Raw genomic sequence first — 26,132 nt, 5'->3', positions numbered from 1 at the left:
TCGAGATAGCACTAACAACACAAAAATGGTCCATGACCTGGGCGGGGGCGCTTACGCCACCCCAGTGTGGAAGAAGATGACTGTACCATATACTACCACACAACCACAATACCTCTCTCACCTTAGGGGTACCCTTGTCAGAGTGGCAATGCCCTGCATTCCAACCTCAACATAAGGAACGGTTCCCAATGGACAGGGTACGACGTTGGCTGAGGAAGCAGTGTTTGATGACAGTATAGCAGTATCGATGACAATTTCATTACACTGTTTCCGTCTCAGAGAGCCTACTCTCGTTGTTCCTCTAATAGAAAAACACATTAGGAATATGGAATGAACTGCCCCTTAAGGTGACAGCTAGGTTGTGGCATGTTTTTTAGTTCTGCTAGTGGGTGGGTATTGTTACACAGATCCTGCACCTGGGTACTGTTTGCATCATAAGATGGCTTACTGTAGCCCCAGTTGTCTGGGGCACACTTCTCTCCAACACAGATCGTTGCTTGGAATGAGAGTAGCCTTGATTTAAGTCTAGGGTGAAAGTAGGATGCTGGCATTAAGGTACATACATAGCAATTAGTCTTATCAAGTCTGTTCGCTTGCAAAGATGCATATCTATACCATGAATTAGTAAAATACAGATGAGTAACGTTCCCCATGGCTTCATGTTCCCCATATGAAATCCACCTCTTATGGATTCTCTCAATTACACTTGTAGAGGACCATAGACCCAACATTACCCCTGTAGTAATCATTAATAGTTACAGTTTAAACATTGTTATAACAATACACACAAATAAACAAGAAAAACAAGAAAAACAAAAAACACAGATACACCTCTACTATGTTGAGCAGGATCTCTAACCCTCAGGGCGCTCCCTGGAGGTTAGGTGACGTTAAGACGGAAAAGAGCTATATTTCTCAACCCCCTCAAGTAGGCACGAAACCCTACTCAACGCTAGTGGTGCATCCTAAAAAAAATGAACGAAGTTTACAGTGATGGAATCGCTGTAAGCACGCTTAAGTTGAAGAAGGGACCGGAGAGTTGAAGTCAGGTTTCTGGAGTTTATTTTCGCCGTGGAGACCCCCTCTCAGCTTGGTGCTCAGAGCAAGGCCTACCTGATAGCAGAATGTGTTGGCATTTATACATTTCAGTCAGGTAGAATACAATAGAAGAGGGGATGACCACACCCTTTAGGTGAGAGGAAGGGGGAGACAGTGGGGGTGAGGGGTTCACCTATGGGGGAGGGGGTGATACTATGGCACAAAGGGTCTTAGCAGGAAGGAGCCTATCTGGGGGGGAAGGGTTCACAAGCCACTTGTTCAGGTCTCAGTGAAACAGACGGAGTACACATCCAAAATGAGTTGCAGATACAACATAAGGAGTTAATGTCTTACAACAACAGAATAGCAATATTTCCAGTTCCATCAGTCCCCTATATGAGCATTTATATGCTCACACAATAACCACCATGCAACAGCCAATCAGAGCAGGAAACATCAATATATGTTAAAGATACAAATGATACAGAACAACAGTAGAATAGCTATTTTGCAGTTCCATCAGTCCCCTATATGAGCATTTATATGCTCACACAAGAACCACCATGCAACAACAAATCAGGCCAGGAAAACATCAATATCCAGTTCCATCAACAGTGTGACAGATGAATCCAGGTGGAGCGTTCTGCAATTTTAACGGCAGTGGGGGTAGACAGTAGCACTTGATATGTTTCCAACCCCCTGTCGTCAGACCAGCTCTTTCATTTGATGATTTTGATGAACACCCAGTCACCTTCACCTTCACCTAGCCTTGTATCTGTGGAGACACAAAAAAACTCGAACAGTATTTGGTTCTTTACATTTCCTAGTTTGTAGTATAATTTGTGACACACCAAAAGTTGGTCTTATTCTTTTGCACAGTGCTTTTGCTACTGTGAAATTTAAATGAGTTATGCCGAATACATATCTCACATTTCATACAAAAAATTTTTTAATAGGTTTTTAATCCATATGTTGTATAGTGCTCATGTACTATTCTAACCATTCCCCCAGTTGATACATAAGTATCACCATGACTCTTAATCGCTGCCCATTTATATAGAATCACACTAATATGTGTAAGTTGACAATTCTTCTCATCTCCTCTCCTTTTAAAATACAGCGTGTGTGTGTGTGAGAATGCACAGAGGCCAGTCTTCAGTTCCCCCTCAGCGAACAGCCCCCACCCGTGTGCTTCTCTGTCCGTCTGAACAGCCAATCACACAGGTTAGTTTAAAAAGTCGAAGTTGCCTTTAGCGATTTTACGTCTTAAAAACAATCTACAATAATTTCGGGCTATGTTAGTCACTCAGTACTTTGGCACATACAATAGCTCACAACACATCACAATCTCGTATTTCCACTTTTCTCTTGTTATGCCCTCTGACGGCGCATTATCTGATCTAAGGTAACGAGAGAAAGTTTAATATGATCTTTTTCGTTTTATGTGCGTCGCGCTCTCAGCAATTTTAAATGCTCTCTCTTCACAGATGTTACACAAAATACCTTCAAGTAAACTATGCCAACAACTGGTCACTTGCTTATTTTAGTTTTAAATATCAATTTAAAACGTTATGTTCCGATCAATAATCTTGCTCCAATGACTGAATGCCCACATCAACGCAACCGTGTTCGTCATTTCATCTATCAAGTTCACACCCTGAATAAAAATATACGGACATTTGCGATTACACTACAGGACAGTCAAGCACGGCAAACCTATTTTCAAACCTTCAAATCTCTAATAACTAAATAAAACAGAAGTTCTTCACTTTAACGAGCTCATAGGCTCCCGGACAACGGTCAGCTGGAACTACGAGTTTAAATCCCTTTGACGGCAATTAAAAAACGAAACGCTATGATCAAAATTACCCTTGCAACGCAACTCAACCCAACCCATTGCAATTATTACAGTTTACTCGGATATCGAATCAAACCGCCTCGCTCTGATAAGCAAATTCCTGCACCGGCACGATGGCTCGGTAAGCTAATATTGCGACTTTTGAAATCGTCTTTCACCCTGTAAAAACTCAACACTGGAAGTACGTGCGCTGGACCTCAAGTAATTTATCCAACGTTTGTTCACAGCCTACACGTTATGTATGGTTTTCCGAAAAGGTAATATTACTAATAATAGATACCTTAAACAATACAATTCAACAAGGAACCTGCAACACTGGAATTATTTCCATTCATTACTATAATATCTATATATTTATAGCACTCTGTGATTATTCTGAATCCCACTCCTTTATTCTTCATTATAGATGCTACACTGCATTTCGTTGTCTCAGGACTTGTACTCTGTGCAATGACTATACAGTTGAATCTAATCTAAACTTAACTCCGGGCCTCTACCCCTGCGGCTATTCATGCAATTCGATTATTTGGATAGAGATTTTTTTCGGCTGATCAAACCAAAATTCCTCATCCTCAAATCGATCTGCACTTGTATTATTTTATTTAAGCAGTATGGTCATCATTATCATATAATGATACAATGATAATTAGATGATACACAATGATGATCACAATTCCAATGTGTCCCTTCCCCACCTGTGCTGTTAAATCAGCCACAGTCACTGGTGGCTATTTCAATGAGACATATGGATTGCGCGCGTGCGCAGTGTCTGTCTATGCCAGTATCCCAATTTCTCATTCACAAATGCTCAACTCTATTTATGTCTTTACATAATTTCTAGTAACTCCCCCTTCACGCACTTAAGACTAAAAAGTGCGTGCAAATGAACAAAGCAGATAAAATGTATAGAATTTTCACGTGGCCACAGTAAAATCTCTATATAGTTTATCAAGCCTGCAGTTTTACCCCTCTTTCTCCACAAGAATAACACTTATGCTCACTTTCTTTTAATCTTCTTCTTAACTTTCCATTGACTTTCTTATCCTCTCTCTCTCTCTCTCTCTTAAAACCATCTTGCCTTCTTACTTTCCTCAAACCATCTCATATTCATTAATTATGGTGAGTTTTTTTGAATTAAGCAAAATACTTCTCTTGAGTCTATGAAAAACAACCGGATATTTTCCAAAGTTTTAATTTTGCTTAATTACTTTACTCCATTCACACTCTCATTCACACACAGATGTACATCATTTATGTAGGCCTACAACATAACCATAGTCCCGGACTAGGTTTCTTAGTCCCCGACTAAGTTTTTAGCGCTAACAAGAGATCCCGGATCTCTTTAAAAAGATCCCTGATCTTTTTCTAATAAGTAACCCCAGGCTACTTACGTAATATTCTTGTTGTGCGTCTCATCTGGATTCGAATCTCGAGAAGGGCAGATTTTCGCGGGGGCAGAAGTCCTTCAGCCGGCCCAACGACGAATTCAACGCAAAGGGACTTTTCCTGTTCACTATTGGGCAGGACGATGCATCGACGTACGGCTTCCGTGGTTCTGCTCCCGGTCGATCTTGTCCTTTCTTGAGACTCCGGCTCGAAGGACCAAACTGTTAGGGAATTATTTCACCCTTTGTACCAGGACTGTATTAACCTCAGAATTAAGACTCACACAACCAAGAATATAATAAATAATTGACTTTTACTCTGGCAAAGAGGAGTGAATGGTTCTAGACCGCTCATCAACATACACTCACACAATAGGAGCGCAGTGGTTTCAGAACGCTGTTCAAACCATCACTGAATTCTCTGGTAAAAAGAAACAGACTTTATGCAGAGACAATATCACAGAACAAAGACATGACACTCCCATCTTGTACCATCCCGTCCTCGGTTCCAGGAGATAAGAATGTTTACCTTCCCCCAACCCTGACTCTGTCTCTTAATGTTTACACAGGATGGCAGACAGGATTCTGGGATACACTTTAGGATATCTGCACTTTAGCTGAACTTTTACTTCTGCCCAGTAACAAGACATTCCACAACCCCCCAATTCCTTATGTAAACATATACGTGAGGTTTCTGGGTTAACATTCTTGACTCAGCTAATTGTCTTCCAAAGTCCAATCTACATGGAGAACCTAGGGCACACAGCATTTTGGAACAAAACTTAAACCAAAAAGATATTCATGATAAAATATACTAATACTTTCTTTAACAGTTAGTTAGGCTTGTGATTGTCCTGGGAGATAACTGAAACATGTATCACGGCAAAATAATTCATGTAGTCCTTAGTGTCACACTAACAAATCCCGCAGGAAATGTGTTAGTTAGGCTTGTGATTGTCCTGGGAGATAACTGAAACATGTATCACGCCAAAATAATTCATGTAGTCCTTAGTGTCACACTAAGGACAAAATAATTCATGTAGTCCTTAGTGTCACACTAAGGACTACATGAATTATTTTGGCGTGATACATGTTTCAGTTATCTCCCAGGACAATCACAAGCCTAACTAACACATTTCCTGTGGGATTTGTTTTGAGCTGTCCTGTTGGTTTGAATGCGACTACAAATACCCATGTATGTACCTGCCCCTTTTAATTTTTAAAGCTGAACTATATCTATATTCTTTCACTTGTCACACTAAGGACTACATGAATTATTTTGGCGTGATACATGTTTCAGTTATCTCCCAGGACAATCACAAGCCTAACTAACACATTTCCTGTGGGAAACACTGATACATAAACTGAATATTAAATAGCCTTATATTAGCTTACTACTGTGCAGTGGCGTTTCTACATTAGGGGCACGTGGGGCATTGCCCCACCTGATCCCCATGGTGCTATTTTGCAGTAAGCTCAATCTGTGCTTTGTGGCAAAATATATCTTATTTAATTTAATATGCATAGTAGCGTGAATGTGTTTGTGAATGTGTGTGTGAGAATAAGCTTGACTCACAAGCATTATAGTCCTGTTTTGGAGTAATTTGATTCATGTGTGTTTCTGTCTGTGTGCTTGCTCTGTGAAATGCTGCTCTCCGCTGTCCTTCTCGGCTCTGTGGGCTACAGCGCAAGCTTAAGACCGTTTCTATGGAAACATTAATGAGCGTGAACCACACAGGCCAAAGATAATATTGGGAGATGGGGCACTATCCGATGTGCCCCACGAAATCTGCCTAGCAACTCGACTCGAATATTGCAAAAACCGCGAGAACTGTACTACCCGTGACCAAGGGGAAAAAAAACATAGTCAGATCATATCAGACAGACCAATGCCAGTAACGTTACTGCTAGTTAGCTATCGCTAGTTTTCGAGTATTTTGGAAGTTTTAATTCAGACTACAATGAGGAATGTAGACTATTTTGTGAGGTGACATGACCTCATACAAAATTGCCCCACCAGAAATGTCAGGCTAAAATTGACACTGCTACTGTGTAGTACATTTTAGATGGTGGTAGTGAATTAGCCTACAGCTCTTTTGTCTAACTAGGTTAACCTGTAACTTCAGTAGGCAACTGCTAGCAAGCAAACCAAGGCATGTTGGTATGTTCCTCTGCTAGCCAAGCTGTCGCAAGCATTGTAAATCGGCCATTATTATAATAATAATAATACAGAGCTTACCTCTACATGTTTTGAATGGCAAAAGTACGTGGTTCTTGGGTTCAAAAAGTTTGCAACGCATTCTCCATGAGTCCTTTTTGCTTCCGACGATTTCGAACAATTCTTTGAGGTAGGGCCAGGGATGTGGAAGGTTTTGCTGTTCTCCATCGCCACCACTGTCTTGCGTCTTCAGACCCTTCAGACATCTCGCCAGAGTTGCCATCTCTTTCTGACACTGCTATTGCGTATATAGCGTTGTATAATTTGTTCGCCTCTGTTGTCTTGTTTTGCGTCATGCGTAAAGAAGATGGATAGCCTAACCAATGAGTGTTATGGGTTTCTAAAACTGATTGTTCCAATCCTTGATTGTGATTGGCTAAATCGCGTTCCATGCCGTTGTAAAATACAGCATAATATTTCAAGTTGTCCTCATAACATTCTATGATAACATTTCATATTACTGCGCATGGAATATTTTCAAAGAAAGAAAGACTTTACAAAGTTACAAGGTAGCAAGCAACCTGATTATAAAGAGAATGGCAGAATTTGTTGTGAATTTTGATTTGCTGGGTGGGCTGACGTTTGACGAGTGGTGGGAGACTATTGACAGAATGGAGGAGAAAGAGCTTAAAAAGACCAGGCATGCAGAGAAGACAGAGGCTGAAATCGAAGCGTTGGCAAAGGCAAGGAATGAAGCCGGCACTATAAAGCAGACGATGTGGGCCGTCCGCTGTTTTCAATCTTGGTGCACAGAGGAAAGCAATTGAAATTGACTTAAAGACGGTCACCAAAAGCGGACCTAAATCAAACGCTGCGTCACTTTTATGCCACCGTGAAGAACGGCAAAGGTGAGCCCTACGGTTTGAGCAGCTATATTGGCTTGCGAGCCTGGCGCTGAACCGTCACCTTAACGACCCACCCATCAGCAAGTCCTGGTGTCTCCTTAACAACTCTGAATTCGCCACTAGCAACAGCGTTTTTTCTGGAGTGATCAAACAACTTCGCAGAGAGGGCCGGGATAAAACAACCCACCACCAAGCCTTATCGGAGAGTGACCTGGCGAAAATAAAGCACTCCGACGCACTGAACCCCAACACACCTGTCGGACTTGTGAACAAGGTGTGGTTTGACGTACAGCTCCATATGGGACGCAGAGCGAAAGAGGGAAATCGTCAACTATAGCCAGTCGTTTGCCATTCGCGTAGACGAGAATGGCCTAAAATATGCAGCGCTGACCTTCAATGAGTGCACCAAAAATCATAAAGATGGCACAGAGGTAAATAAAGAACCACTGCGAGGATTCATGTACCAACTGCCGGGGAATCCACTGTGCCCTGTTGCCTCGCTGGAGAAGTACCTGTCCCTGGTGCCGCCCAATCCACCGGCCTTTTATCTCCATACAAAGCGGACAAATTACGCAGCAGATGTTGTCTGGTAAGCATTAACCAAACTGTTCACACTACACATTTATCTTCCACATTGTATACAAATGCAATGTATCTAACTGCCATGGGATTTTAATGTGCACTATAGGTATACCAGGGAACCAATGGGAGTAAATGTCCTTGGCTCGATGCTTCCAAGGATATGTAAAGCAGCTGGGACCGCGATATACACCAATCACTGCTTGCGAAGCACCACAGTACAAAAACTCTCTGACGCTGGCCTAGAGGGGAGAGAGATAATGGGCAGTGACGGGACATAAGGCGCGAGTCGTCACTGAATCCTACTGGCGTCCAAATTACAGTGAGAGGAAGGAGTGGAGCAACATCCCTGCAACTTCATCTGGGACACTGAAGCGTCACATACCCCTCTGGCTGCACCAGCAAAGAGGAGCCCGTTTTTGAAAACTATTTCAACAATTGCACTATTAATGGCGATATTCAAATTAATGTGAATAAATAAGCACCCCTACTACCCCAACTATTTTGTTTCTTACATTTAATTGTCGTTATTTAACTAAACCATATCAGATATTTGTAGTGACAGTTGTGTGAATAAATAAGCACCCCTTTTTGTCGGTAGCGCAAGTGTTCCATCTGGCAGTTGCGTGCAACGATTTATTAGGAACTATAACTTTGTAGTGGCGGAAGAATGACGGGTTTGTTACTAAACTATTTTGTTTCTTAAATTTAATTGTCGTTATTTAATGAAACCATATCAGATATTTGTAGTGACAGTTTTAGGAAAGCAATAAGCCCCGCGAGTCCGCTTTGCGTCGTGCCTAACAACTCCCCTTACCTGTTCTAAAATCAGCGCAAAACACGGCCTCTTGGGGCTTATTGCTTAATTCTATGGTTCATCCAATTACGCTTGAAATCAGTATATCTGGATGGCGCCATTGATCTGTATTGGATGGCGCACATTTGAAACTTTGAAATAAACCGGAACCAAGAGTAACGAGCCTGTTTTAAAAGTGTAAGGAGTAAAAAGTACAGATACTTGTGTTAAAATGTAAGGAGTAGAAGTAAAAAGTTGCCAGAAAAATAAATACTTGAGTAAAGTAAAGATACCTAAAAATTCTACTTAAGTACAGTAACGAAGTATTTGTACTTCGTTACTTGACACCTCTGCAAACCAAGTATTCCAGAAAATGTCCATATCTAAGAAGATTGCTAATGTGACACACACACACACACACACACACACACACAGAAACACACACATAGCTCTACCACCGATCATGCCCGTATTAAGACTTCATGGTGCCCCTGGGCAACAGTGACTCTCTGGTGCCCCCCTAACCCCACCCCGCAGAACACAAACCATACCTATCCACAGGGGTGTATTGGTCCTTGAGTAGAAATAATTTCTAAAAGTATTATTTCTGAGTATCTGTACTTTACTTGATTGTTTTTTTTATACATACTTTTTGCTTAATACTGCTCCACTACATTTTCCATACATTGATGTAACCTATGTAAGTAATAATGCACTGGATATGGGGCGCCGTTTGTAAAATGTCGCACGTTCTAAAACCCTGCTCAGTTTTGGTACATTTAGCATTATCATATGGGGGAAAAGCACAACAATATTCAAATGTCACTTTTTCAAACATTTAGAGAGATATTCATGTAAGGATAATGTTTGGCAGTAACACAAAGTTGTTGAATAATATAAATGTTTCATCTAAATGTAAATGTTAAATATAAATGTAAATGTTAAATGTAAATGTAAATGTTAAATAATAACGTAAATGTTCAATGTTATATATAAATGTTAAATGTTAAATGTAAATGCTAAATGTAAATGTTAAATGTAAATGTTAAATGTAAATGTAAATGTTAAATGTTCAGTCTACATGTCAGATTTGAAGACTGCACCTTACAATATTTACGGTAATTGGCTTTCATAGTTTTCACGTCACGTCAGAATTACCAGCTTGCGGGCAAGAAATACACTCCACAGCTGTCTACCACTGGAATTTATACTGGAACTGACCATCTTTCATTCAAGATTATTTAATATATCCGCTTTAAAATTGTCTGACATAGGTAGTAAAATGCCAGACAGTTGTTGCTCGGTTGGCTGTTCAAATCGGCGAGGAGACAAGCCCGGCTGTTTCCAGCTGATTGTAGACGTCTTCTGGGTCAACTTTTCTCAGGCGGGCAGTAAAGTAGCCTTCTTTTTGGAGCTTGCAATAAAATCATTAACCCTGTTTTTGGTCGCCTCATTCATCAGAATAACTACCTAAAACGGGAATAGATCAAGAAATAAAGTCAAGAAACAAAGCATCAACACGATTCAAATTGGATTACCCGGTTTCTGCTCTGAGATTGCGACAAGTACCTAAGCAACTAGGCTAGGCTACTGTATTTTGTCATCCAACTGGTAATACTACAATGCCAGTAGAAAATACTTGGGAAGATAATTTCAGTTGTCATTCGCCAGACCAGGTGGTTGTACTTGTGTTAAGCAGGAAATTGTGTAAAATGATAAAGAACAGTGTTGGGTAGGCTAAAGGTTGCTAGCTAACAGCATGTAGCTCGCTAGCTGGTAGCTAGCTATTAAATGGCAATCATCTTTGCTCTGATAATGAAGATGTTTATTAGTTTTCACCTTCCAGACGACATCGTTATTAACCCATCCCCTTCTGAAAATTAAATTACTATCTGTGCTTTTGGTAGGCTTTCAGTTTTTGAGGTGTGTAGGGGGACGGATTTTCTATTAGATATATGTAAATATCTCCAAACTGGAGCTCAGGCAGGGACTTCTACGACGTTACAGAAATACAAATATCAGCGGGTGCAGTAAAGGGATCACAGGTTCCCAAAATGTAATTTTTTTCTAGATATCTCTGTCTGGCTATTGTGGTATGATCTGTGTTTGATGGCGATCGTAATTGAGTAGGTTGCACTGCTCGACGATGTCCACTGTTGGTCGACACATTTTGCCCGCAAGGTATCCCTGGTAGTGTTACTGAAAGCTATGAATTACCGTAAATATTCTAATGTTCTGTCGTCAAGTCTGACATGTAGACTGAACATTTACATTTAACATTTACATTTACATTTACATTTAACATTTACATTTAGCATTTGATATTTGTATTTACATTTAACATTTACATTTAACACTTATATTTAACATTTATATATAACATCGAACATTTACGTTTATATTTAACATTTACATTTAACATTTACATTTATATTTAACATTTACATTTAACATTTAACATTAACATTTAGATGAAATATTTATATTATTTAACAACTTTGTTACTGCCAAAAATATCCTTGGAAAAGTTATCGCATCAATTTACTTGAATTTCTCTCTAAATGCTTGAAAAAGTGACATTCGAATATTGTCGTGCTTTTTGTTCCATATGAAAATGCTAAATGTAGCAAAACTGAGCAGGATTTTCGAACGTGCAACATTTTACAAACGGCGCCCCATACTGGGAGCAAGTCAGTTATGAGAAAGTAACCGTACGACAGGGGGATGCTACCGTTTACCCCCCTGAAGTGCGGTTATTTTCCATAACTCACTTACTCCCAGTGCATTATCCCACTTATATCACAGCTAACTTGCTAAAGTAATTAATGCATATGCTGTAAATTATGTTTAATGTGAACTTATGTTATTAGAAATCATAACTTAATACAGTACAGAACTATTGTTTTATCTTTTGATGACCTTAATGAAATATCATTACTAATCTCAACAGGTATATTATTTGTCTAAATCATAAGAAAGTTTATACTTTTACTTTTGGTACTTAACACTACTGAGTCCGAGCCTGTTTTTCACTCTCTTAGGTAGTCTGCCATGCCTTGATATTTTAGTTTATTTCACCTAACTAAAAACATTGAGGCAAAAGTGGCATGTATGATTATATTCTAGAATACCTCAGCAATAATAACATGGGAATGAAAGGAATGTAGTAAAAAAAGATTGAATTTAAATCAAATCTAAACAAACCCTTCCAAAAACATACTTTCAGAGGTGCTCAGACTTTGTACAAAAAATACATTGTAAAGATTTTGGAGCAAGGCTTTTGAACTCTGAACTTTGTAAACATAAGTGTTAGTTTTACAAAGGTGAGTTTAGCATTTAGAAAGTGTGTGTGGTTTCACTACTATATATTTATAATTTTAGAGTGACCTGTACCTTTTCAAAACTAGTGTCCCTACAAATGCATATTGATGAGTTAGGTGTAAACACACCTGGGACACCTCAGACAAGAACAATGGCCCTTACCTAATGGCCCTGGAATGTCTTTGTGGCCCGTACCCCCCACAGGATTTCTTGACACACCATGGCCCAATAGAGATCACTGAATTACCATACCCTTATCATATGAATAGCTGTCATTTGCTAATGGGCGGGTCGTTAGGAGCTGAAACCTCACTCAGAGACTGAAAAGTGCAAGAGACTAGTCCTATTCTCCTTACAAAGTGCTTATTTATATATTTGTTTCAAACTGTGTAAATTTGAAAAGAAAAGGGTTCAAGGTTTCTGGGGGTGTAATTTATATGTCTCTCCGACAAAAACTGGCTGAGCTTTAAAAGCAATTCCCCATAAAAACCACCATATCCCTGCACAGGGAGCGTGGACTTCAGAGGGTTAAGTAGGATATACAGACTTAAATCTGCTATAATCTACACAGAAAAGGAGAACGAGCACATGTACAAAACAAATCAAGCTTTATTTATTTAATCGAACTCGCCCAAAAACAAGTCAGAAGCCTGCCAAGTAGCCTACATCTTTCAACCAGTAGATGGCTAGCACTTTCTTAACAATGCATAGTATAGTAATCAATCTTCATTGCAATTATAGCACACCAAACAATTCAATCTGACATTACAAAAAGCAATCCAACGTTAGTTGGATTCAGTTATCATTAAACCAACTCACAGCACCGCAAATAAGCATTGCAGTTCACAAAGCTTTCCAAAACTTAAATAGCTAACAAGAAGTGATGACGGCTATCAAAAACATCGGCGAGGTTATGCATTTAGTGACACACACGTACACAAGCGCAGTGAGTCTACTAACGAACTATCATTTCAGAACCATTGGGAGTAGACAGTACACACACACTTTGCCTTCTGAAAAACACAGATTTACACTGTTCAAACCTTTGCAAGCGCGGCGAGTCTACTAACAAACAATCATTTCAGAACCAAGCATTAGGACAGGTGGGGGAGGGGGATACTTGGGTGCCCTGCTTGCACAGACACAACGCAGACAGACTGCGACTCATTGTGGGACGTTAACGTGAGTGATTTTTTTGGTCACTGTTGTCCCAAATGTATGTACTGTATTATTGCAATTACATTTATAAATTTTTTTTTATTATTAAAAAATACATCGGTTGCTTGGTGCCCCTGGAGTCTTGGTGCCCCTGGGCAGTTGCCCGGTTGCCCATATGGTTGATCCGGCCATGCCACCGATATCATGTAGAAAGTGTTTATATCACCTAGTGAATAACTCTGTTGAAGACCCAACTCTTCAGAGAGCACCTCCCTTCCTAAATGGCACCTTGACTAGCGCTTAACTTGCACTTCAGCAGCAGAGGTGTAAAGTAACGAATTACATTTACTCACGTTACTGTAATTGAGTAGTTTTTTTGTGTACTTTGTAATTTTTAAGTAGTTTTTAAAATCAGTAATTTTACTTTTACTTAAGTAGATTTTGACTGAAGTATTGTACTTCGCTACATTGGAAATTACATCCGTTACTGAGTAAAAAAAAAAACATAGTTCAAGGCAGGAAACCAAAAGGCGTGAATCGCGCACGACAATTATCACTGCAGTGGTGGATGCTGCATAGAGTGGATGATGGAGTCAATGCAAGCCGCCGGTGCCGAGTCACGAAAGATAGAGGGAGGAAGATGATAGTGAGGACTACCAACAAGCTACGGACGACCAACAAGCTGAAGCACCGAACTTTCCACCAGTTGAAATTAAAGAAGATGAAGAAAACTCGTGACCACATCTCAGCAAGCAGTTTGCCTTCCAACGTAAAAGAGGCAACAGCTATTTAATGCTGTGTAGGCTGTGCCTGCCCCGCAAGACAGAATTTTCTGCTGATAAAAATTGATCTTCAAATCTGCGCAAGCATGTGTTGGTAAGTACAGTATTTGTTCTTTTCCATTAGTAGTTCATACAGCGTTTTTGTTGTTTAGTTAGCTCTGCTCCATTAAGCAAAATATGCGTTTCATGGCACTATAGCCTACTTTTGGCTAGCACTTGCAACTGCCCTGAGTGTGCTAACGTCGACGATAGGCTAGCTATACACTCGTGTACACCCCTTGTGTCCATCCTTGTGTTAACAGCCGTCATCCAATAGACTAATAATAATTCCATCCCCGTCTTCCATTCGTTTCAGGTCATAGCATTATTTTGTTCAGTCTCTCATATTGTGTTAAAAACTGCAGATCAGTCATCAGCAATGAAATACACCACATAAACTGATATTAGGCTAATCATTTGGCTGCCTCCCATGCCCTGAAACAGGAACGATGTGAATGCGCACACCATCTTTGTCAGACAGTTGGACAAGTTAGTGTCAATGTGTATGTCGTTATCTGGAATTTATCACGATTAGTCAGATATTGATAACGATAAGTGGTGGCTTTGCAACGTGCGCGTCTTTCATGTTCATGCGCAGGGCTCTCGGTTAGCAAGAATTGATGATTATGAATTGTGATGCATGTAGAAATAGATAAATAATGCTAACATTCTGTATATATACTGTAGGTCCGTCATCTAGAGTAGCTATTTATAGCTATTTCTGTGTTATGATGCACTCTTGATGGCAGCTCAATACTTAATTGTCAGAAATGTTGTTTGTGATTCTACAGGTCTAGTCTATGTCAGACAACACCTTGACCGGATGGTGGAGGCTGGAGCAAGTTGGACAACATTCATCAGATGAAGATGATTTATTTTCCTCAATGAAGTCCAGAAGGTCAGCAGGTACAGGGGAGTTAGAAGGGTACCTAGCCTGCGTCTCAGTCAATATGGATCTGCTGAACTCCTTTCAGAATATCAAAAAACTGTCCCTGAACTCAATACTGGCCTACCTGCCTCGGCCGCCTGCGAGCGACTCATTGCTGTTCACTGCAAAGCGAGCCCGGATGAACTCTACTCACCTTGAAAATCAGCTGCTGCTCAAACTCAACAAGAACTTTGTAGACTAATGCTCAAAAGGTGGACACAAGTAAAGTAACCAAAGTTTAAATATACAGTGGGGCAGCGGCATTTTAACTTTTTATTTGAGCTGTCATGTGGTTCATGTCTTGACATGTCCTCCCAAAAGTTCTTAAGTGTGTTGACATGTTTAATGTTTAATGTTTGACATGTTTAATGTTTTAAGATTCTCCTTTAATTCAAAATAACTAGTTTTTGTATTGGATTTATGACCCCTTGTCCTTTTTTGCACTATATAGGAGCGGCCCCATGAAGTTGTTGAAAGTAACTAAGTAACTTTTACTTAAAGTACATTTTAAATGAACTACTTTTTACTTTTACTTGAGTAGATTTTTAGATGGGTAATTTTACTTGTACTTAAGTAAAATTTCATCAAAGTAATTGTACTTTTACTTGAGTACAACATTTCAGTACTTTTTACACCTCTGTTCAGCAGTTACATTCCTGCACTTCTTTTTCCTTTCTAGGTCGTTTTTCTAATTCTTATGTAAAGTAGTATTTATTGTTACACCATGTTCTTTATTGCTCTTAGCTTGACTGTTCTCTCCATTGTACGTCGCTTTGGACAAAAGCGTCTGCTAAATGACTAAATGTAAATGAAACCACCCCTTTCTAATTGTCATGTAGCGCCATGGTGTTGTGGTTGAAATGTTGTAGGCCTGCATGGAGATACTCCCAAGGTCTTTTTTCAGTTCTTCTTGTTAATGCATTGAAAGTCCACCCCAGTTCCTGCTTTGCCTTTTACTCAGCTTGTCTCACAGCACAATAAAAAGCGATCACTGATAACACACCGAAAAGCTGATAAGCGAGTGTAGATGTTTGTGAGCTATAAATAGGGATTTGGATGTGTTGTTACGCCCAAATATCATGAGAAAGTACACAGGTAGTTTCTTTCACTATACTGGTGAGTAGGGATGTCACGAGAACCGATACTTACGGTACCTTTCGGTACTAAAATAACAAAACACCGACGATGCCCATTTTTTTTAAGTACCGTAAGCACCGTGAGCGCCGATATCAGCTGTTTTTCACATGCAGATGTCATTTACTAGCCTGACGATGTCATACTCATAATTCTAGTCAGAATATGAGTCTGATACCGCTCCGTTGGACTGTGATTATGGGGCGTGTTTCAACCGAACCAGGAAAAAAAATGCCTCTTCGCTCAATTGGATATATCTAGAACCAATCAGAGCAACGTAGTATGACCATAACGTAGACCATGGGGCCAGCTGATACATTAAACTTTTACCGGATCCCGTAGGAAGGACGGCAAAAACATCTTTTCGATCGACAAATGCCTTGATCGCGTTTCTCTGTTCCTCTTTCAAAATGAATGTGCTGTCAATGTCTTCTAAAACAGACTTGAATTTCCACATTTCAGCTCTCCAACGGCAGCCATGTTTGTTGAAAACGAATTCACCCCAAAAGCTCTTTGGTGACGTGGTTGATTACGTTAGGGTTGATCATCTGTCCATCATCGTATAAAGCCCGCCCTGACAATTTGATTGGTCTATCTATCTCCTCACAGATTTTTTGTGAGGAGATAATCGCCCTGTTCGAATTGGCTTAAAATGCTCCCTTCCTTCCTTCCCACCTTCCTATTAAGAGAGCAAGGACTGTTTGAAATGTCTTAAACCCTCTCTTCCTCTTTAGTAAGATACCTTGAAATACGTCACATAACGGTCATTTTTCAAGAGAGCATCTGAGCTGCCTTGCTGTCTTATGGTGGCAGGTATTACCCATAACTCTCTGCGCCATTCCCTAACCGGAGACAAATTTAAAAAAAGATGGCGGATGAAATCGTCGAAGTTCCACAAAAGTATTCACCGATGTACGTTTCTTTGCTTTTTTTGGTAATTTTTTTTAAAAGTTACCGAGAAATAAACAGTGTACTATGTACTTATGTCATGATTGATTAACAAAAATAGTCTGTTTCTTTAGCGATGTATCCGTTAGCCAGGTCGCTAACAGTAGCTGCTAGCTAGCAAATAAGCACACACAGGATGATGACACAGCGTCATGTTGCCGTACATCCTATCTTAATAGACTGTTCGAAATCAACGGTTTTTGAGACACCTTCCCCCGAAAGGACCTCTCTCGTCAGACACCTGTCCAACTAGAGATCAAGGATTAGACAGCTATCTAAGAATCCGAACACAGCCAATTTCTCCCCAACGGAGCGACACCAGACCGAATATCCCGACCAAAAAATTTGTGGGCGTGGCTAAGTTCGTCTGGCATCCAGGCTAGTCATTTACTATTGTAAAAGATGAAACTAGTGGAGGCGGCCAGGTGCGCAGTGTTGCCAGACTGGAAATGGCGTATCGTATCAAAGGCTCAGTTTGGAGGATAATTATCATATCTGGCAACACTGGGAAGGCGGTTGACCAATGACAGTCCTCTCTACAGTCAGAGCTCGCGCAAAAAGGTGGAATGAAAGGGAGATACCCTTTCCAAAACTACGTAGTAACTAGTTTGTGAAAGACCCAGAGAAACACAAATATCCGACGAGGCAAAATCGCGGACGCTTTTGGAATCCCTGCCGGACACATTTTTTAGGTCTCGAAATTTTTTTGTCCGGGTAAAAGAGGACGTCTGGTCACCCTACTATGCCAACAACTACTACCGTGTTCTTCAGACCAAAGGAGGTAATACTTCCAATTTAGCAAAGCACCTGAAAGACAGTCTTCCGGATTTGTTTTTTTAATCTGTCATACTGAAATACACGTTACATGATGTTTAAGATGGTGGGCACGTGTGTTAAGCCATTGTATGTTATGTACGTAGTTTAGGTTAGCTATGCTGTAGTTTTAACGTTAGCCTATAGCCTACTTTGGTTAGAAGGAGAGAGAAAGAGAGCATGGTGAGCCTAGAATTACATAGTATCCAGAAATATTGCGTATGAATGCGTCATGACTACTGTTCCTAGAAAGAGGGCCACCTTTCAGAAACATTTTATTTTTGCATGTGTGTGCACTGTGATTATGCAGTAGCCTTTCCTGTTGTATTAGGGTGTGTGTATGAGAGAGAGTTTGTGTTAACCAAGTATTTCAGTCTTTGTATTTCAGTATCAATGTGTCCCCAACCAGGCTGTAGGCAGTAGCGATGCATAGGTGGTAACGAAATCTGAACACAAGTGGTCAGCTGGACGTTTTGGAGACGCATGATAGACACAGGTGTAAACAGTGATGTGTCTCGGCTGTGGCCCGAGCGCCCAAAACGCATACACTCAAATACGCAGCAGAATCCCTTTCAAGATACTGGTGAGCCTAGAATTACATAGTACCCAGAAATATTGCTGGTGTGTATGAATGTGTCATGACTACTGTTCCTAGATTAGAAAGAGGGCCACCTTTCAGAAAGATTGCTTGTTTGTGTGAGTGTGAGTGTGTGTGAGTGTGAGTGCACTGTGATTAAGCATTTCCGATTGTATAAGGGTGTGTTTATGAGAGACAGTTTGTGTTAACCAAGTATCTCAGTCTTTGTGTTTGAGTATTAATGTGTGTACAGCCTTGTTTACACTTGGTTTTAAAATGCATCTTGGGCGATCTGATCACAAGTGGATAGTGCTAAATAATACAAGTGTGAACGACAACTTACCAAGGTGGTCTGGGATGCATTTGACCACATATCTTTTGTAGTGTAAATGCTAATGTGTCCTGATGCGTCCCTGACAAGGCTGTAGACAGTAGCGATGTGTAGGTGGTAACGAAATCTGAACACAAGTGAACAGCTGGACGTTTTGGAGACGCATGATAGACACAGGTGTAAACAGTGATGTGTCTCTGCTGTCCTCTTGTGGCCCGAGCGCCCAAAAACGCATAAAATCAAGTGTAAACAGGGCCTATGTGTCTCTGTGTGTGCATGTGTGTTTGTGTGTGTGTGTGTGATGACGACTCAGTATCTGTATCTGTGCTGTTGTAGGATATGGAGCTGAGAGAGCGGTCTAAAGAGCAGGATGATGGCTGCGTTGAGCCCCTCATGCCCGGACTGGTGAGTCAAGGGCCACGTCTCATCAAGGCCTTCTGTGATTGGTACAACACAAGCAAGCTAACCAATAAAAAGATATGCTTTTGGTTATGTCATGGTGAATCTTGTAAGAACAAGAACTTTAATTATAAAATAATACATTGTTAACTGTACATAGCAAATTTAAAGGGAAGATAAAAACAAATTTAAGGATACAATAATTGCATATACTAATACATACATGCTATACCACACGCACACACACACACACACACACACACACACTTGTGCACATACATATGTACACACACTGACAGATGTATTTCCCATCATCCCCTCTGCTTTGTGCCGTAGGCCAGCATGTACTCACCTATGACGTATGACTACGTGCTGGTGGCAGACAGAGTAGAGGACAAGGAGGATGCGGTGCACAAGAAGCAGTTGGCCTTTATAGAGGAGCTCAAGAAGAAGAACATGAAAGTCAAAGTGAGTTCTCACCAGAAACAACACACAGTTCCACATAACTGTATTTTAACAGAACCCTTTCAAAGGAACTTCCATTGGAACATGTGATATAAGGGGAACTAAGTTAAGTTCCATTTAGTAGTGAAAGACAAAACTCAAGTTATAAAACACCCTCGAACAAAAACAGGTCCAGCTATGCATTCTTGTGCATAAGATGGATGTAAAGACTCCTCCGGTGGATGCGTGGGATACTTATTATAATACCCTAAAGCAGGACTGATTGTGTGTGTGTGTGCGTGTGCGTGTGTATGAGTGTATGTGTGTATGTGTGTGTGCATGTACTGTATGTGTGTGTGTGTGTGTGTGTGTGTGTGTGTTCTATTTATCTATCCCTCTCTCTACCCCCTCTCTCCCTCTCCCCCTCTCTCTTTCTGTCTCTCTCTCTCTATTTATCTATCCCTCTCTCGCTCTACACCCCCTTTCTCTCTATCTATCCCTCTATCTGTCTTTTTCTATTTCTGTTTCTCCTTCATCTGTATCCTCATCCTGTGGAGTTCTAGTCACCATCCGTCTTTCTCTCTTTCCTTTTCCTCCCTGTCCACACGTCTGTCCTCTGTCTTTCTCCCTGTATTCCTGCAGCAGCTCTCCTCTCCTCACCCCCATATGTGTGTCTCTCTCTCTCTCTTTCTCTGTCTCTCTCTTTCCCATCACCAGAGGACCTGGAGGAGTTAATAGGGAAAGGGGTGTTTGAGTCCATGTTTTGCCTGCATGAGGTACGTCCACACCCTCCATTATTAGCTGAAACACCCTCTCCCACCTGTGTGTATGTGTGTGTGTGTGTGTGTGTGTGTGTGTGTGTGTGTGTGTGTGTGTGTGTGTGTGTGTGTGTGTGTGTGTGTGTGTGTGTGTGTGTGTGTGTGTGTGTGTGTGTGTGTTGGTGTGTTTGCCTGCATCTCTCTCACCCATGCAGTCTAGCTCATGGTTTCAGCCTAACTTGTTCTGTATTCTGAAGGTGACCTCAGGACCTGCTTCTATTAGCATTCTCCATTATTAGCCCAGCACCCTCTCCAGTGTGTGTGTGTGTGTGTGTGTGTTTTGACCAGTTTGGCCAGTGGGTCTTATCAGTTTGGGTGATCAGAAGTCTTCTCGTGCAGAATGTCATACCAGCATGTCATAAGCCAGTGTGTGTATGTGTATATATAGCATGTATATATGTAGCATGTCATTAGCCTGTGTGTGTGTGTGTGTGTGTGTGTGGTAGTGCCAGGGCTGGTCTAGTAGAGTCTGAAACTGGAGCCCAGGGCTCACACAGGCAGTGCTGAAGTGTGTGTACTCAGGTGGTCAAGTCGCTGTAGTGCTATGGAGGATCAGGTAGTGATGATTCAGCAGCTTCCTGCATTAGGCATTAGTTCATGGGTCAAAGGTCTTTTATATTATTTAAAGAATGATTTTGTGTGACCTTTGTCTTTCTCTCTCCCCATCTTATACCTATTTTATTCTCTCTCTCTCTCTCTCTCTCTTTGTCACTCACTCTCTCTTGTTCTCTCTCTCTCACACACATATACATACACACACGCACACAGAGGAAACAGCAGAAGATCTTGAAACAGAAATGGGCTCGCTGGACAGCCCTCTTCACCCGCCAGCCCTTCAGTGAAATCAGGTAAGACACACACACAACTGGCCTGTCTGTAAGGCCATCTGTCAAATGCCCCCCCCCCCACCCCACACACACACACACACACACACACACAAACAAACAAACACACACACAGACACAGAGAGTTCACCAACCAGCCATACACACATGCACCTTTTACACACAGCCTTTCAGTGAAATCAGGAGTGTGTGTGTGTGTGTGTGTGTGTGTGTGTGTGTGTGTGTGTGAGTGAGTGAGTTTTTTTATATGCTTTGAATGTGTGTGTATAGGGAGTACTTTGGTGAGAAGGTGGCACTGTACTACCTGTGGCTGGGCTGGTATACCTTCCTCCTGGTTCCCGCAGTTGTGGTGGGGGTCATCATCGTCCTCTACGGCCTTGCCTTCTTCAAAACCAGCCCTCTCATGTGAGTCACACACTCCTGTGTGTCTGTGAGTGTGTGCATGTGTGCGTGTGTGCGTGCGTGTGTTATTGTGTGTATCCATGTGTCTTGTCTTTAATGCATGTCCCTAAGTGATTGTGTAATTAAATGTGACTGCATGTTTGATGCATGTGTATACCAATGTGTGTGATCATATATCTGTGCATGTATGTGTATGTGTGTGATAGTATATATGTGCATGCACATGTGTGATCGTACACCTGTGTGTGTGTGTGTGTGTGTGTGTGTTGTAGACAAGAGGTGTGTGCGTCGCCTGTTATCATGTGCCCAAGATGTGATAAGGAATGTAATGTCACGAAGCTCAATGAAACCTGCTCCTACGCCAAGGTGAGGACATGACGCCACACAATAAGACAACCCCAGAAGATGATGTTATTTTATACATTGTGCTTAGTTGTTGTTGTTGTTGTTAATATGCTATTTGTCAAATATGTTTCACTGTACAAAAGCATTTGCCAAATACCCTAACCATAATCACAACCTATAGAGAACATAAAAGATTGGCAAAGAGGAGACTGAAAGAGAGAAGGGAGAGAAGGAAGACAAAGATTAATTTCAGGGAAGGTTTTGGTGTAACTGTAACTGCTTCATGTCTTTACAGGTCAGCCAGCTCTTTGACAACGAGGGGACTGTAGCCTTTGCCATGTTCATGGCTATTTGGGGTGAGCTTTCCTTTTTCCAAGATTCAAGGCAGGTTTGTAGTATCAAACCCTGGACCAGTTTCACAATGGTGTTTGTGAGTGTGAGAAGATGGTGGTAGTGCTGACGAGCATTAAAGAAAAGCCTGCTGAAGTAGCAGTTAGCTCTCATTCAATGATGCGGCTGCTTCTGCTGCTGCTGCTGCCGCTGATGATGATGATGATGATGACGACGATGATGACAATGGTGGCGGTGGTGTTGGTGATTCTGATGATGATGATGATGCTGCTGCTGATGATGATGATGGTGGTGGTGATTCTGATGATGATGATGATGCTGCTGATGGTGGTGATGATGATGATGGTCACGGTGATACTGGTGATTTACTGGAGGGATTTGGGTGATGAATGATGATAACTGAACATACTGGTCAGTGACCTAGAATGCAGCACTCATGTCTTGCTGTGTCATTTTCAAACAGCCACCTTGTTCCTGGAGTTGTGGAAGAGACACAGGGCGAAGTACGTGTCCAGGTGGAAGGTGTCCGTCTGGAACGACGAAGAGGTAAAATCACAGAGAAACATCAAGCATGAACTCATAAACGCTTAAAAACGCCTTTGCAGGGATAAAGGTATCAACAAACAAAATTAAGAATTTGAAGTGCAGTGGTTTGGCAAGTAGTACAGACCAATGATCTCTAGTCTCAAAAACACAATACTGGTTCTGGTTATCCGTGATATCCTAGGTATAGCAGCATTTATCTCAAAATCTCTTTTGTCGAATTCAGTTGATGTCATTTTCCTGGAAGTGTTTTTTTTATCCCCACACACCCAGAGTAGTAATATTCAGCCTGTCGCTCACATCCAGTATGAGTTCCAGCCCCTTATTCCCTCTCATCCGACCAGTTAGGCAGGCTATAGAGAGAGAGCTCATTAGTAATGATATATGACAGTAAGCCAAGCATCTGCGTAAAGAGCTGGATTACTGTAAGTAATGACAGCACTTAGCTTCATTAGTCTGTTTGAGACTGAACCATTGTAGTCACACATAGTTTAGGTTCAAGAAGTAGAAGTTGGGTATTTGAGTTCAACCATGTTGATCAGTGCTCTAGTCCTGTAAGCAGCTCTATATTACAGCCCTTGAGTTCACTCTAGGTCACTTTCCCTCCGTGCTCTCAACACTTTACTTTACCTCCATACATCCGTTATACGGGCACCTACCTGCTGAAGGAGGCGTGGTCTTAGTGAGCAGAAATGAATGCTGGGATATGTGGTTTTAGTGAACAGAAATGCATGTCGGGATATGTGGTCTTAAAATGAGCAGAAATGCATGTATGGGATGTGAGGCTGATCAAAATCGACAGTTTTTCTGACTTGTCTCAGATCGAGGGTTCTTGGGGCTGTTCAGAGTTACCTGAATCTGGCACGAGCAGCTTAATTTGTTTGCTTGTGATTGAGACACTTATCAGTATACCTCTGATGTGATGGAAGTAGTTATCCCAACAACCTGTGTCAGTGGTGCCACCAGGTGGCAGAACTAAGAAGTGAATTCATCTCTATACGTTAGGAGACCACAAACTTCCAGTTCAGTTCTGTAAACTAACTAACTTAAATAGCAGTTGCAGAGAAGAGGCTCCATTTTAAATCCAACACTGTTCTGGGACTGCGACTCTGTAGGATTAGACAGGATGGTTCATTTTATATCTGAACTTGTCGGGACAAATCTGAAATAACTGCTTTTGGCCTGGGGTGCATTTCCAAAAAACTTTGTTTTGCAGCAACTATGGTCACTAAGGCAGTGTGGAACTATAGTCTCTATCATTTAACACTGGTCTTGATCATGTAAAGTGCAGTGAAAATCTTGTGTGTGTGTGTTGTATGTGTATGGAGCTGTGTGCATGTGTACTTCTGTGTGTTTCTGTGGGGGGGTTGTCATATGGACAGGTGTGTGTGTGTGTGTGTGTGTGTGTGTGTGTGTGTGTGTGTGTGTCTTCGCAGGAGGAACTCATTATATAACTCATATATATAACTTATACAGAACGCTGCTGCCCGTACACTCACCAGAACAAAAAAATATGATCTCACCTGTACTTGCCTCTCTGCATTGGCTCCCTGTCAAAAGTAGAATTGATTTCAAAGTACTCCTGCTAACATACAAAGCCCTAAATGACCTCCAAACTACCTTAAGGAACTAGTTGTCCCCTACTGCCCTCCAAGACCGCTGCGTTCCCAGAGTGCAGGCCTCCTTGTAATTCCAAGAATATCAAAAACCACAGTAGGAGGCAGAGCCTTTAGCTACCGAGCCCCCCTCCTCTGGAACAATCTCCCTGCCTCCATCCGAGATGCAGACACCCTACCTATATTCAAATCAAGACTAAAGACATTCCTCTTTAGTGCATCCTATAGCCACAAGTAATTGCGTCAACAAACCCATCACCTGCTGGGCCAGCCAGTCAGCAAGCATAACTAGACATAACTGAACACATAAGAAAAATAAATCAATAAATAAATACAAAACAACGTATATCACTGGGCTACAGACAGCGTATGTTGTACCCTGCAACCCTAACAAAGCTTACGACTAAAATCTCTATATGTACCAAACCAAACTAATTGCTAAATGGCAGCATAACTAAACATAACTAATGCTAAACCAAACTAAATGCCAAACCAAACTAAATGCTAAATGCCAGCATAGCTAAACACATCTAAAACACATGCAATACCCCCCTAATCAACATAACTGGGCTACAGACAGCGTATGTTGTACCGTGAAGGAGTGCGGAAGATCCCGGGTACAGCACACGGCGCGTTTTGCGACTGTCACCAGCCAACTAAATACTAAATAAAATCCCCATACACCCAGCCAGGCAGCCTCTCTCTCTCCCTCTCCCTCTCCTTTCTTATCACATTGCTAATGCCTATAAAAACCCACTCACTCTGTTCTTTTTCTTTCTCTCCTAATCTAGACTATCTTCGCCATGGGACGCTGCTGTAGTCTCTCCACCCGGTCTACCTGCAGAAACCCTCAACCAATTGCACCCACCGCCACCGCACTGCCGTACACTTACTCTACCTCATACCCTATGCTAGCATTTATATACAATATATATTATTGCCACCATCGACATGTTTCTCTGTTCCTACTCCCCTTACCCCTGTAATAGTAACCCTATCAGCACAGTGTATATCCACTAAACTGGTCTTGTCTGTATCATGTATTTACCACTGGATGTCTGTATATATATTATGTACATCTACCAAATGCAGGCTATGTACAACACCTGTTGTTTCCCTTCCCCTTCTACCACACAACCCTCCCCCCTTCCCCCCTTCCTATCTCCACCCGGCCGACCTCAACTAGATGGGTTCCCCCTTATGTGCCGTGGTTCTGCTTAAGGTTCCTTCCTGACTAACAGGGAGTTTTTTCTTGCCCGTGTTGCCATTGTGCTTGCACTAAGGGGGTTTCAGGCTCTGGGCTCTGTAAAGCGCCTAGAGACAATTGTATTGTTATGGCGCTATATAAATAAAATTGAATTGAATTGAATTGAATTGAATTATGGAGATTGTGAACGACCCAGAATGCAAACCCAAGGAGTTCAGACACTCGTACTTGCGTGCTCTGGTCCTGGCACTGGCTACACTCGTGGTAAAGAACTTAAGTTAGCATCTCTGTGTTTGCTGTTTGCCCACACACACACACACACACACACACAAACACACACACACACACACAAACACACACACACATACACAAACACACACACACATACACAAAACACACACACATACACAAA

The 26,132-nt window shown here is 41.4% G+C and overlaps 1 pseudogene; it reads left to right on the top strand.

Moving 5' to 3' along the window:
* Positions 1-7,035: 7,035 nt before the first annotated feature.
* Positions 7,036-26,132, top strand: part of LOC122131079 — a 22,323-nt pseudogene continuing 3,226 nt past the window's right edge.

This window comes from Clupea harengus, unplaced genomic scaffold, assembly GCF_900700415.2.
Source record: "Clupea harengus unplaced genomic scaffold, Ch_v2.0.2, whole genome shotgun sequence".
NCBI lineage: Eukaryota > Metazoa > Chordata > Actinopteri > Clupeiformes > Clupeidae > Clupea > Clupea harengus.
Note: the sequence above shows the minus strand (reverse complement) of the source record. Positions and strands in the feature narration are given on the sequence as shown.